The following is a 14,042-nucleotide window of genomic DNA, read 5'->3' as shown; positions in this document are numbered from 1 at the left end:
GAGCTCGTCTCAAGAATCCCTTTAAGGTCTTTGGGTTTGAGATTTTTCCTGTAAAAAGAATACCCAAGTGAAGCGAGAATAGTCATCCACAATAACAAGACAGTACTTACACCCGCCGATGCTTATGTAAGCGATCGGGCCGAATAGGTCCATGTGGAGGAGCTCGAGTGGCCTGTCAGTCGTCAAGATGTTCTTATGTGGATGATGAGCACCAACTTGCTTCCCTGCTTGGCATGCGCTACAGATCATGTCTCTCTCAAAATGCACATTTGTTAGTCCCAAAATGTGCTCTCCCTTTAGAAGCTTGTGAAGATTCTTCATTCCAACATGGGCTAGTCGGCGATGCTAGAGCCAACCCATGTTAGTCTTAGCAATTAAGCAAGTATCGAGTTCAGCTCTATTGAAATCAACTAAGTATAGCTGACCCTCTAATACTCCCTTAAAAGCTACTGAATCATCACTTCTTCTAAAGACAGTAACACCTGTATCCGTAAAAAGACAGTTGTAGCCCATTTTACATAATTGGGAAACAGAAAGCAAGTTGTAATCTAAAGAGTCTACAAGAAAACATTGGAAATAGAATGGTCAGGAGATATAGCTATTTTACCCAAACCTTTGACCAAACCTTGGTTTCCATCCCTGAATGTGATAGCTCGTTGGGGATCTTGGTTTTTCTCGTAGGAGGAGAACATCTTTTTCTCCCCTGTCATGTGGTTTGTGCACCCGCTATCGATGATCCAACTTGAGCCCTCAGATGCATAAACCTACAAAACAAGTTTAGTTCTTGATTTTAGGTACCCAAACAGTTTTGGGTCCTTTGATATTAGATACAAGAACTTTGGGTACCCAAACACAAGTCTTTGATCCCTTGTGTTTGTCCCCAACATACTTGGCAACTACTTTGCCGGATTTGTTAGTCAAAACATAAGATGTATCAAAAGTTTTAAATGAAATGCTAGGTTCATTTGATGCACTAGGAGTTTTCTTCTTAGGCAATTTAGCACGAGTTGATAGCCTAGAACTAGATGTCTCACCCTTATACATAAAAGCATGGCCAGAGTGAGACTTCCTAGAATGAATTCTCCTAATCTTATGCTCGGGATTACCGGCAGGGTACAAAATGTAACCCTCGTTATCCTGAGGCATGTGAGCCTTGCCCTTAACAAAGTTAGATAATTTTTTAGGAGGGTTATTAATTTTGACATTGTCTCCCCTTTGGAAGCCAATGCCATCCTTGATGCCAGGGCGTCTCCCACTATAAAGCATACTACGAGCAAATTTAAATTTTTCATTATCTAGTTCATGCTCAGCAATTTTAGCATCTAATTTTGCTATATGATCATTTTGTTGTTTAATTAAAATCATGTGATCATGAATATCATCAATATCAACATCTCTACATCTAGTGCAAATAGAAACATGTTCAATGGTGGATGTAGAGGGTTTGCAAGTTTTTAGTTCAACAATCTTAGCATGTAAAATGTCATTTTCACTTCTAAGATCGGAAATGGAGGCATTGCAAACATCTAAATCTTTAGCCTCAGCAATCAACTTTTCATTTTCAATCCTAAGGCTAGCAAGAGAGGCATTCAATTTTTCAATCTTAGCAATAGAAATAGCATGATCATTTCTAAGATTGGCATATGAATCATCACAAACATTTGAATCAACCTAAGTAATTAATCTAGCATTTTCATTTCTAAGGTTGGCAATAACATCATGGCAAGTGCTTAGCTCACTAGTTAATTTTTCACATTTTTCCATCTCTAGAGCATAAGCATTCTTAACCTTAACATGCTTCTTATTCTCCTTAATTAGGAAGTCCTCTTGGCTATCCAAGAGATCATCCTTATCATGAATAGTGCTAATCAATTCATTTAACTTCTCCTTTTGTTGCATGTTAAGGTTGGCAAAAAGAGTAAATAAATCATCCTCATCATCATTAGAATTTGCCTCATCACTAGAGGTGGCATATTTAGTGGAGGATTTAGATTTAACCTTTTTCTTTTTGCCGTACTTTGCCATGAGGCACTTGTGGCCGACGTTGGGGAAGAGAAGTCCCTTGTTGACGGCGATGTTAGCGGCGTCCTCGTCGGAGGAGGAGTCGGTGGAGCTCTCATCGGAGTCCCACTCGTGGCACACATGGGCATCGCCGCCCTTCTTGTGGTACCTCTTCTTTTCCTTTCTTTTCCCCTTCTTGTCGTTGCCCCTGTCACTATCACTAGAAATAGGACATTTTGCTATAAAGTGACCGGGCTTACCACACTTGTAGCAAACCTTCTTGGAGCAGGGCTTGTAGTCCTTCCCCCTCCTTTGCTTGAGGATTTGTCGAAGGCTTTTGATGATTAAAGCCATCTCCTCATTGTCGAGCTTTGAGGCGTCGATGGGGAGCCTACTTGGTGTAGACTCTTCCTTCTTCTCCTCTGTTGCCTTGAATGCGATGGGTTGTGCCTCGGGTGTGGAGGAGGTGCCTTGCTCGATGATTTTCTTTGAGCCTTTAATCATTAGCTCAAAGCTCATAGATTTCCCTATGACTTCCTCGGGAGACATTAGCTTGTATCTAGGATCACCTCGAATTAATTGAACTTGCGTAGGGTTAAGAAAAACGAGGGATCTTAGAATAACCTTGACCATCTCATGGTCATCCCATTTGGTGCTCCCGAGGTTGCGCACTTGATTCACCAAGGTCTTCAAGCGGTTGTACATAGCTTGCGGATCCTCTCCTTGGTGAAGCATGAAGCGACCGAGCTCACCCTCGATCGTCTCCCGCTTGGTGATCTTGGTCACCTCGTCTCCTTCATGCGCGGTCTTGAGCATGTCCCAAATTTCCTTTGCACTCTTCAACCCTTGCACCTTATTATACTCCTCTCGACTTAAAGAGGCGAGGAGTATAGTAGTGGCTTGGGAGTTGAAGTGATGAATTTGGGCCACTTCGTCTGAATCATAGTCTTCATCCCCTACGGATGGTACCTGTACACCAAACTCAACAATGTTCCATATGCTTGTGTGGAGTGAGGTTAGATGGTGCCTCATTTTGTCACTCCACATATTATAATCTTCACCGTCAAAAACCGATGGTTTGCCTAGTGGAACGGAAAGTAAAGGAGTACGCTTTGAAATACGAGGGTAGCGTAGGGGAATCTTACTAAACTTCTTGCGCTCATGGCGCTTAGAAGTTATGGACGGCGCGTCGGAGCCGGAGGTGGATGGCGATGAAGAATCGGTCTCATAGTAGACCACCTTCCTCATCTTCTTTTTCTTGTTGCCACTCCGATACGACTAGTGGGAAGAGGATTCCTTCTCCTTCCCTTTGTTGCGGGACTCTCCCGATGGAGCCTTCCCGAGGCTTGTAGCGGGCTTGTCGCCGGTCACCATCTCCTTCTTTGCGTGATCTCCCGACATTACTTCGAGCGGTTAGGCTCTAATGAAGCATCGGGCTTTGATACCAATTGAAAGTCGCCTATAGGGGGGTGAATAGAGCAAAACTGAAATTTACAAAGTTAATCACAACTACAAGCCAGGTTAGCGTTAGAAATATAAGTGAGTCCGAGAGAGAGAGAGGGTGAAAAACAAATCGCAAGCAAATAAAGAGTGAGACACAAGGATTTGTTTTACCGAGGTTCGGTTCTTGCAAACCTACTCCCCGTTGAGGTGGTCACGAAGACCGGGTCTCTTTCAACCCTTTCCCTCTCTCAAATGGTCACTTAGACCGAGTGAACTTCTCTTCTCAATCACACGAGACACTAAGTCCCCGCAAGGACCACCACACAATTGGTGTCTCTTGCTTCGGTTACAATTGAGTTTATCACAAGAAAGAATGAGAAAGAAAAGAAGCAATCCAAGCGCAAGAGCTCAAATGAACACAAATGTCACTCTCTCTAGTCACTATTTGATTTGGAGTGATTCCGGACTTGGGAGAGGATTTGATCTCTTTGGTTGTATCGAGAATTGAATGTTATAACTCTTGTATGAGGTGTGAATGCTGAAAACTTGGATGTAATGAATGGTGGGGTGGTTGGGGTATTTATAGCCCCAACCACCAAACTAGCCGTTTGGTGGAGGCTGCTGTCGACGGCTGTCCGGTGCGCCACGGACACTGTCCGGTGCGCTAGCCACGTCACCCGGCCGTTAGGATTCGACCGTTGGAGCTCTGACAGGTGGGGTCTTCTGGCTGTCCGGTGGTGCACCGGACAAGTCCTGTAGACTGTCCGGTGCGCCTGCTGCGCGCACTCTGACCTCTGCGTGCGCAGGCGCACATTAAATGCGTTGCAGTCGACCGTTGCGCACGAAGTAGCCGTTGCTCCGCTGATACACCGGACAGTCCGGTGTGCCACCGGACAGTCCGGTGTGCCACCGGACACTGTCCGGTGCATACACCGGACGGTCCGGTGAATTATAGCGGAGCGGCCTCCATTTTCCCGAAGGTAGCGAGTTCAGCGTCGAGTTCCCTGGTGCACCGGACACTGTCCGATGGCACACCGGACAGTCCGATGCGCCAGACCAGGGTGCCTTTGGGTTGTCTTCAGCTCACTTTGTTTGAACCCTTTTTTGGTCATTTTATTGGTCTATTGTGAACCTTTGGCACCTATAAAACTTATAATCTAGAGCAAACTAATTAGTCCAATTATTTGTGTTGGGCAATTCAACCACCAAAATCAATTAGGAAAAGGTGTAAGCCTATTTCCCTTTCAATGGCCACATAGTTCGTAACTTCCTTCTTGAATATCAAATTGCAGCAAGTAAACAAGATAACAACTACTCAGTTACAAGATGAAACACAAAGTGAAGATCCACAATATCCACACCACCATAACAGGTTCCACATTTCACCCGTGAATGCACATGGCTACAGATGCAGTAATGACTTCTGCCTCCATACCTCTAAGGATATGAAGCCGCATCATACCCCTTCTCGGGCAACGTATGATGCTTATTGTACCGGTACGGTTAGACCATAAGATCGCGACGAAACTTCCATGCAAAGAATGATGGATGCACTATGCATGACACCAACATGAGACCACCCCAAATAACATGTGTTAAACACACACTTCCATTCCTTCCAAATAATAATCAATGCGTATAACATGCTCGAACAACAACTTCAACATATGTAAATAATAGAATATGACTAGCTTCAAGCAACAATTCTCAAAATGGATTATGAGCAAGAACACATTTAACATGGATGTTATCAAGTATAGAACACATAGATCAAGCAACGGTATAAACCATCACTATTTTACTTGCCTTTAGCGGAAATTTGGACAAGGCCCTAAGAACGATCCGGAAGTCCACCACCTTGAATTCTCCCCCTTTTCTCCCTCCTTCTTCCTTCCACCAAAATCCAATTGTAGACTTGCACCAACGCGACGAAGATCCAAGCGGGGAAGGGGCTGCACCTTGAAGAGGGGAAGGTGGGGGCGGCTAGGGTTGTTGTGGTGGGCTGCAAGAACTCGAGGAAGATGGAGATGGGGGGCGGCAGCCAAAAGAGACAAGAAGGGGGGCGACAGCCAAAACCAGGGATAAGAGGGGGGCGGCTGCACAAGGGGAACAAGAGGAGGGGGCTAGGGTTTTGGGGGGAAAGAAGTGGGCTTCCCACCGCCAGATCGAGATCAACGGCCCAAAACCAATCCCACGCTGCTCCCGACCCCCTCGTACAAGACAAACAAAAATTCTACTGCTACTGATGTATGCCTCCTAAATCTCCAAACCCCAATACACGGGACCCGAAAGAGAAAAAAGAAAAACAAAGAAAGAATAAACTTCAACTTCTCTTTTTTGAAAATTGGGTATCACAGGTGGAGCGGGACGAGTCTTGACGTTAGGTCATCGAAGCTTCCCTTCGCGTTGACTCCCTCTACAAGCACCTGGAGGCCGAGCGGTCCAAGGGCCAAGCCTTAAAGGCCCGGATAGAAGGTATTTCGCCGAAGTCCTATCTCATTTTTTAGGTTCGACCTCTTTTTCTAGCAACGGCTTAACACTTCTGTCCTCTTTCCAGGCCTAGAGAAGGATCTAGAGACCGCAGCCCAGACGTCTCAGACGTTGTCCTAGACCGTGGAGCGAAAGGTGACCGAGCTGAGGGTGCTGTCTGACACGGTGGCAGAGTTCCTTCGGGACCTCAACGTGGTGGATATCCCCTAGGGCGGGCCCCCGCGGAGCCATATGCGAGCCTTGAGTGGCTACGTATGGGGCGAACTTCGCAATGTCATCCACCTTGGGGTGAAGCGAGCGTTGCCCGTGGTCGCCTCCCACTATGAGATTGATCTCGAGCGGATGTGCGAGTGCTACGTTCTCCCTAACAAGTGCGAGCTTGCCGACACTGAGATGCGGAGGCTGACGGACGCCGTCGAGGGGCCAAGGTCTTTGATGGCTCGCCACTTCGAGGTCGAGGTGGTTCCGCCTCCCCCATCGTCGACTGCTGTCGTACCCCCTGCTGGTCCTCCTCCGACCGCATAGGCCTGGTCGTCACCCTGCAGGTTTTTTGAGATTTGTGTAAACTATGCCAAGAACTTATTTGTTTCGAATTTTAAGCTCTAGTTGTTTGTCGTGTTATTTTTCCTGCTGTTTTGTGCCTATTGCCTTAATCTTACTATAGTGTCCCCGTTAGAACGTGAGTTACCCTTTAGGTTGGGAATAGTGAGTGAGGAAACCATATCCCTGAGGCGTATGTGTTCCTTCAGCTCGGCTATCTTTCCAAGTTGGGATGTACCTTGTTATTGAGGGTTTTCGCATTATGACTAGGGCGAAGGTACGGAACATGTTTGTTTCAAAACTGCAAGGAAAAACAACACAGAGGAGGGGTTCCCCGGCTAGCCCCCGAGGGAGGCTCGGTATTGAAAGCAAGGTCGAGCCACTCTTGAAAGCTATTCTTTATTAATCATGAAAATCATAGTACAATTAGGCATGTATGCCTAAGGATAAAAGCGATATAGTTGTTCTATGTTCCACGCGTTGTCGTAGACTTCTCCTTCCTCGTTGCAGAGCTTGTACGTCCCTGGCTTTAGCACCTTGGTGACGATGAAGGGTCCTTCCTAGAGAGGAGTGAGCTTGTGATGCCCTCGGTTGTCTTCTCGTATATGAAGCACTAGGTCACCCTCTTGGAACTCTCAGGGTCAGACACGCCTTTCATGGTAATGCCGAAGGGACTATTGACATTTGGCCGAATCAAGGAGTGCATGTGACACCCGGTTTTAAAGGACAAAGCCGGGTGCATCTCATACATGCGCCAAAGAAGACAACATATATAATAACAGAGTGTATAGAGATAAATGTCACAAAACATCAAAGTATTTATTACATAGCGGAAGACTTATTACAAAATAAAAAATAATTATAAAACGAACTAAGGATCATTGGCGCCAATGTCAAGTGAGAAACACCACCTAGATCAAGTCGAATGCCTCGGTGTTAGGCGGCTCCTCTTCGACCACCTGTTCTTCTCCTGTGGGGGAGGGGTGTGAGACAGCAAGGGTGAGCTCACATACGATCATAGCTCAACAAGTCGTGAGGAATAATGTGGCATGAACTCACCAAAGGTGGGAGTTCATGAAGTGTAAAGCCGATCAATGAAATATAGGCTGAAGCTGAGCATTTCTTTTATAAGTTGGTCAAAATTTTATTAGCAATTACTAAGTGTAAGTAAATACCAAACCTTAATAATAATAAAGAAAAGTAATAGTAAAATAATCCCAAATGCGATGCAAATGTCAAATTGAATTTAAGTTCCATAATTAATCATGTGAGGGTCCGAGCCGCTCATGACCGTGAGCACGGCTAGTATACCAGTTTTACACTCTGCAGAGGTTGCGCATCTTTACCCACAAGTCATGTTACCCATCTACCAAGGGATCGCGACTTCCCATACACCTCTACCGAGGAGGCGAGGCAGGGTAACACTACGAGGCCTTTACAAAGTTCCACTAGCTTCAGAAAACTCGCTACAGTTTATAGGAAGCTCCAATGCATGGTTCTTGCCTGACCGCCATCGCAGCAAAATCAACAAAGGACCTCCCTACACTGACCACTCCCCTACTGCCCTTGCCCCTTTCGGGTAAAGTAGACCTCCACTAGCTTTCCTAGTTAATCAGCCAAGGGCGTCCCATTAAACCCTTGTGGTAGCACTGTTTTCCCGGGTGGTCGCTCCATGTTCCCATTAATTTAATGATCTTAACATGCACAATAATAATAACAAGATAATAACAGAATAATCATGAATAGTGTATCTTCATACCCAAATCCACATAAAGCAATAGCAGGTACTACCCAAAAATATTTCAGGGGTGAACAAGGTATAAAGATAACCAAAACTGGGGTAACTTAAAGGATCCCATCAAAATTAACCTATGCAGATCATTAAAATTAATAAGAACATGGCTAGGAAAAGTAAGTGATCAAGGGCACAACTTGCCTTCAATGAGCTCCTGCTCAGCTACTTCTACTTGTTGAACCTCAGAATCCACAGTAGCTTGCTCGTCTACTCGCATCAACACAATACATACATAGTATAGCAAAAATTAACATTGCACCAAACATATAAATAAAATACACAGTAAAAATCTACACATTAAAATGAAATCATAGGAACTGGAATCATTAAATTTGGAGTTACAGATTTCAAGTTATGAATTTCCTAAGATTTCATGCTTGAAATAGGATTAAATGATAAATTAATTTTCTTACTGTTTTCATGACAAAACAGAGACTCTAAATGGTAGAGAATATTATTACAAAATTTTAGAAATTGGAATGGTTCAATTTGGACCAAAAATGGAATTTCTATGAATTTTACAAGTTTCTAGATTTGTTTTTGTATTAAAAATGAATTTCTAATATTATTTCTCTGTTTTTAAACATCTCTGGACTGGGCCTCATTTTTCAGAAAGTCCAGGGGCTAGCGCAGAAAATTCCCTAGACTCAGTCTACTGTTAATGAGGACGGCGGGTTGGTTTCTGGAAAGCAGAGGGGCTCTTTTGCAAAAGATACACCACGAAGGGGTATCCTTAGATGTGGGCTGTTGGATCAAAACTATACGGTGCCGATTAGATCACTGCTACCCAGAACAGGTATTCCATCGTGGCCCTTGGATCCGAAATCAATGGTGCGGTCGATCCTCAACCGAAAGCCCTATACGCACCGTCCGATCCCGATCTAAGGGCCATGACGAATCGCAGCGAAGGAGTACGTTAACATCTAATCCTAGCCGTTCATCGCCGAACCGACGGTGGCAAAGTTCTCCCCCCCAACCCCGACGGTGAGCGCGGCGGCGCAGAGCTATGGCACGGCGGCGCCATTGCCGCCCGGTCCGATCACATGCAATCGAGCCCTAAACTTCGATTCGATGGGTATACACGTGGAGGAGGACATGGCAAACTCGGGGTAGGCATCGTTACCTCAATTAACGCGACACAGAACTCTACCCATGGAGCGCGGTGGAGCCCAGAGCTTCGGCGAGAAATCGCCGTCCACCCGGTGGTTATCTCCCTCTGTGGAGGTAGCAGACAGCACCACGGAGGCACGGCGAAGTTCCCCGCCCAGGCGCGCCAATCCCGGCGCGGCGTCTACGTTGATTCGATATCGGCGGCGGAGACGCTCGTCTGCAACCTCACTGCGTACTCTACGGCCGAGACGAGGGGAGCTGGGGAGAAAAGGAGGGCGAGGAGACGGTCAAGGGGCTTGGGTCCGCATTTGAAGCCGGCGCGAGGTGGGTTCGTGCGTCAACGGTCCCGGTCGACTCGCGCGGAGTTTGTTGCGCGCGTGATTTCAGCCGAAGGGAAGGACCTGACAGCGCGGTCCCGCGTGTCATCGATGGAGCGAAGGAGGCGGCCGCGTGAGCGAGTAGCGGGCGAGGCTGACCGATGGGCCCGCGTGACAGTTCTACGCAACTGGCTGACCGAGTAGCCCCACCTGTCGGCGCCGGTTCTGTAGTTTGGGCCGCGCGTGAGTGTTTCGGTATGTGGGCCGAAATGGTGTAGTTCGGCCCAGGTAAGGTTAGTTTTGTTTTATTCTTTTCTTTTCCATTTCTTTTTCTCCATTTTCAAATCCAATTGAATTCAAGTTTGAATTCAAACTTGATGGCTCATCATTTACACTGTGTTTGTACAGTTAACAGTAATAAGTTTAAGGATATCTATGTTTTTATATTTTTATATCATTTCTCTTTTTCTTATTTTCCAAACCCTATTTTCAAAATTAGGGTTTAATTCTACTTCTAATAATTATTATATTATTATCATTAACATTATTATTTTACTTAATGCACAAACATATAAACTCCAATATGATGCATTTTCTTTTATTTTAGTGTCTTTGGTTTTAATTGATCACTCTCAACATGTATGCTCTTTTTATGATGCAAATGAGGCACAGGAAATTGAGGAGATCTCTCTATTATTCTTTGTATACAACTTGAGTGTTACAAATCCTACCCCCCTTAAAAATAATCTCGTCCTCGAGATTTAGGAAGATCTAGGGAAAAGGTGGGGAAAATCTATGTGAAGCTCTTCTTCTCTTTCCCAAGTTGCTTCATCTTCACAGTGGTGGCTCCATTGCACTTTACACATCTTTATCACCTTATTTCTTGTAACTCGAGTCAGTGTATCAAGAATCTTAATGGGGTACTCGGCATAAGTCAAGTCATCTTGTACACTAAGGTCCTCCATTGGTAACTGCTCTTTAGGTACCCTGAGACATTTCTTCAGCTGAGATACATGAAAAACATTATGAACATCCGCAAGATGATCCGATAACTCCAATTGGTATGCAACCTCTCCCACTCGCTTTAAGATTAAGAAGGGTTCGATAAAGCGAGGGGACAACTTTCCTTTGACTTTAAATCTCCTCATTCTACGAAGTGGTGACACCTTGAGGTACACATAATCTCCTTCCTTAAACTCAAGCAGTCTTCTCCTGGTGTCAGCATAGCTTTTCTGCCTTGACTGTGCAGTTCTCAAAATCTCTCTTATTTGACGAACTTGTTCTTCTGCTTCTTGCATAATCTCAGGCCCAAATAGCTGCCTTTCACCAGTTTGATCCCAATACAGTGGAGTCTTGCACTTTCTGCCATACAAAGCCTCAAACGGTGACATCTTCAAACTGGCCTGATAGCTATTATTGTAAGAGAACTCTGCATACGGTAGACTCTTATCCCAACTACCACCACGCTTAAGGGCACAAGCTCTTAACATATCCTCTAGCACTTGGTTGGTCCTCTCAGTCTGCCCATCAGTCTGGGGATGGTAAGCCGAACTAAAATTTAATCTTGTATCCAAGGACTCGTGTAACTTCTTCCAATACCGAGAGGTAAACTGTGATCCCCGGTCTGACACAATCTTCTTTGGCACACCATGTAGGCATACAATCCGTGCCATGTACAACTCTGCCAACTTAGCTCCTGAATATGTGGTCTTCACTAGAATAAAGTGGGCTACCTTAGTTAGCCTGTCCACAATCACCCATATAGAATCATATCCAGCAGACGTGCGGGGTAATCCAACAATGAAGTCCATGCCAATCTCTTCCCATTTCCACTCAGGTATCTTCAGTGGGTGCAGTAGTCCGGCTGGCCTCTGGTGTTTAGCCTTAACTCTTTGGCACACATCGCACATAGCTACATGTGCAGCCACATCTCTCTTCAGTCCATACCACCAATACTTTTGCTTCAAATCCTGATACATCTTAGTGCTACCAGGGTGGATAGAATAAACTGAATCATGTGCCTCCTTCAATATGGTTTCCCGAAGACTATCAATGTCGGGAACACAAATCTGATTCTTGAACCAAATCGTGCCTTGCTCATCCTCTGTGAATTCTAGGCCTCTACCTTCTGTAATCAGATCCTTAATCTCTTTTATTTTAGCATCGTCACGTTGACCTTTGCGGATTTCTTGCTCCAAAGTAGGTTCCACATCAATGGTGACTCCCTCAGTATGAGCAACTATCCCCAGGTTAAGTCTCCTGAAATCCTCAACAATCTCATCGGGTAGCTGGGCAACAATAGCTGAATGAACATGCTCCTTTCGACTCAAGGCATCTGCAACCAAATTTGCCTTGCCCGGGTGATAGTGAATCTCCAAATCATAATCCTTAATGAGCTCCAACCAACGGCGTTGCCTAAGGTTGAGATCCTTCTGAGTGAATATATACTTCAGACTCTTATGATCCGTATATACTTGGCACTTGGTCCCCATGATATAATGTCTCCAAATCTTAAGCGCATGCACAACGGCTGCCAATTCCAAGTCATGTGTGGGGTAGTTCAGTTCATGTTTGCGTAACTGACGAGAAGCATAGGCAATCACATGTCCTTCCTGCATGAGCACACATCCTAAGCCTTGGCCACATGCATCACAATAGATATCAAATCCTTTCTGTAGGTCTGGCATAACCAATACTGGTGGCGACATCAATCTTTTCTTCAATTGATCAAAGCTGTCTTGGAACTTCTCGTCCCACTTAAATTCCCTTCCTTTCTCCAAAAGCGAAGTCATAGGTTTAGCAATCTTAGAAAATCCTTCAATAAATCTCCGATAATAGCCAGCAAGTCCCAAGAAACTTCGAATCTCCGTGACTGTAGTGGGTACTCTCCACTCCATTATCTCCTTAACCTTAGCAGGATCCACTGATATTCCTCCATTAGAAATAATATGACCACGAAATGGCACCTCGCCAATCCAAAACTCGCACTTGCTGAACTTGGCATATAGCTGGTTATCTCGTAGCTTCTGTAGCACCAATCTCAGATGTTCCTCATGATCGCTATCACTCTGAGAATAAATAAGAATATCATCGATGAATACCACGATGAATCTGTCCAAATACTCCATAAACACCTTATTCATCAAGTTCATAAAATAAGCTGGTGCATTGGTTAATCCAAATGACATAACAGTGAACTCATATAATCCATATCGAGTCGAGAATGTTGTCTTAGGAATATCCGATGGTCTAATCTGCATTTGATGGTAACCGGATCGGAGATCAATCTTCGAGAATACTCTAGCACCTCTCATCTAATCAAATAAATCCTCAATACGGGGTAACGGATACTTGTTCTTCACAGTAACATCATTAAGTGATCTATAATCCACACACATTCTTTGTGATCCATCCTTCTTCTGTACAAACAGTACCGGTGCTCCCCACGGTGAGGAACTCGGACGAATGTACCCAGCATCTTGTAACTCAGTTAACTGCTTCTTAAGTTCCTTCAACTCCTCTACGGACATCCTATATGGCTGTTTAGAAATAGGGGCGGTTCCAGGTAAGAGATCAATAACAAACTCAACTTCTCTATCAGGTGGCATCCCTAGTAACTCCTCTGGAAAGACATCCGGAAAATCTCTAACCACCTGGATGTTGTCACCAACAAACTCCTCAGGTATAAAGAACATTGCACGCATGGATGAGGAGGTTACTGCAATATTAACTTGAAATCTTTCTCCTTTAGTGGTAGTGAGTTCTACGGTACCTCTACCACATGCTATAACGGCCTTTGCCTTTCTTAGCCATGACATACCAAGGATCAGATCTATACTGCTTGACTCTAATATTATAGCAGTAGCTCCAAATTCTCTACCCATAATGGTCAATGTCAATCTACGGGTCATTTGATTCGCCTCAACAGGCCCTTTAGGTGTAATTACTATCATGGGTTTTCTCATTTTTAGCAGTGGTATTTCATTTGTATTGGCATATCTAGCAGACATAAATGAATGTGTAGCACTAGAATCAAATAAGATGGTTGCAGGAATTGCATTAACATAAAACATACCAAGTACGATGTCCCCACCATCCGGAGTAGCATCAACGCTGACTTGATTAACCTTGGCAATAGAATATCCCTTGCCAGATCCTGGAGTTTGCTGCCTGTTCTGAACTGGAGTAGTAGCAATCCTCTGTGGGCAGACATTTGCATAATGACCAGTCTTCCCACACTTGAAACAAGTAGTGCCTGGACTCTGTCCTGAAAACTTCGTCGGGGTGCCAGTGGGGGTAGCCTGTCGAGGAGGTGGAGTCCTCATTGGTGATTGCTGAACTGGGCG

The sequence above is a fragment of the Zea mays genome, chromosome 8, assembly GCF_902167145.1.
Source record: "Zea mays cultivar B73 chromosome 8, Zm-B73-REFERENCE-NAM-5.0, whole genome shotgun sequence".
NCBI lineage: Eukaryota > Viridiplantae > Streptophyta > Magnoliopsida > Poales > Poaceae > Zea > Zea mays.
This window is presented reverse-complemented; position numbering follows the sequence as displayed.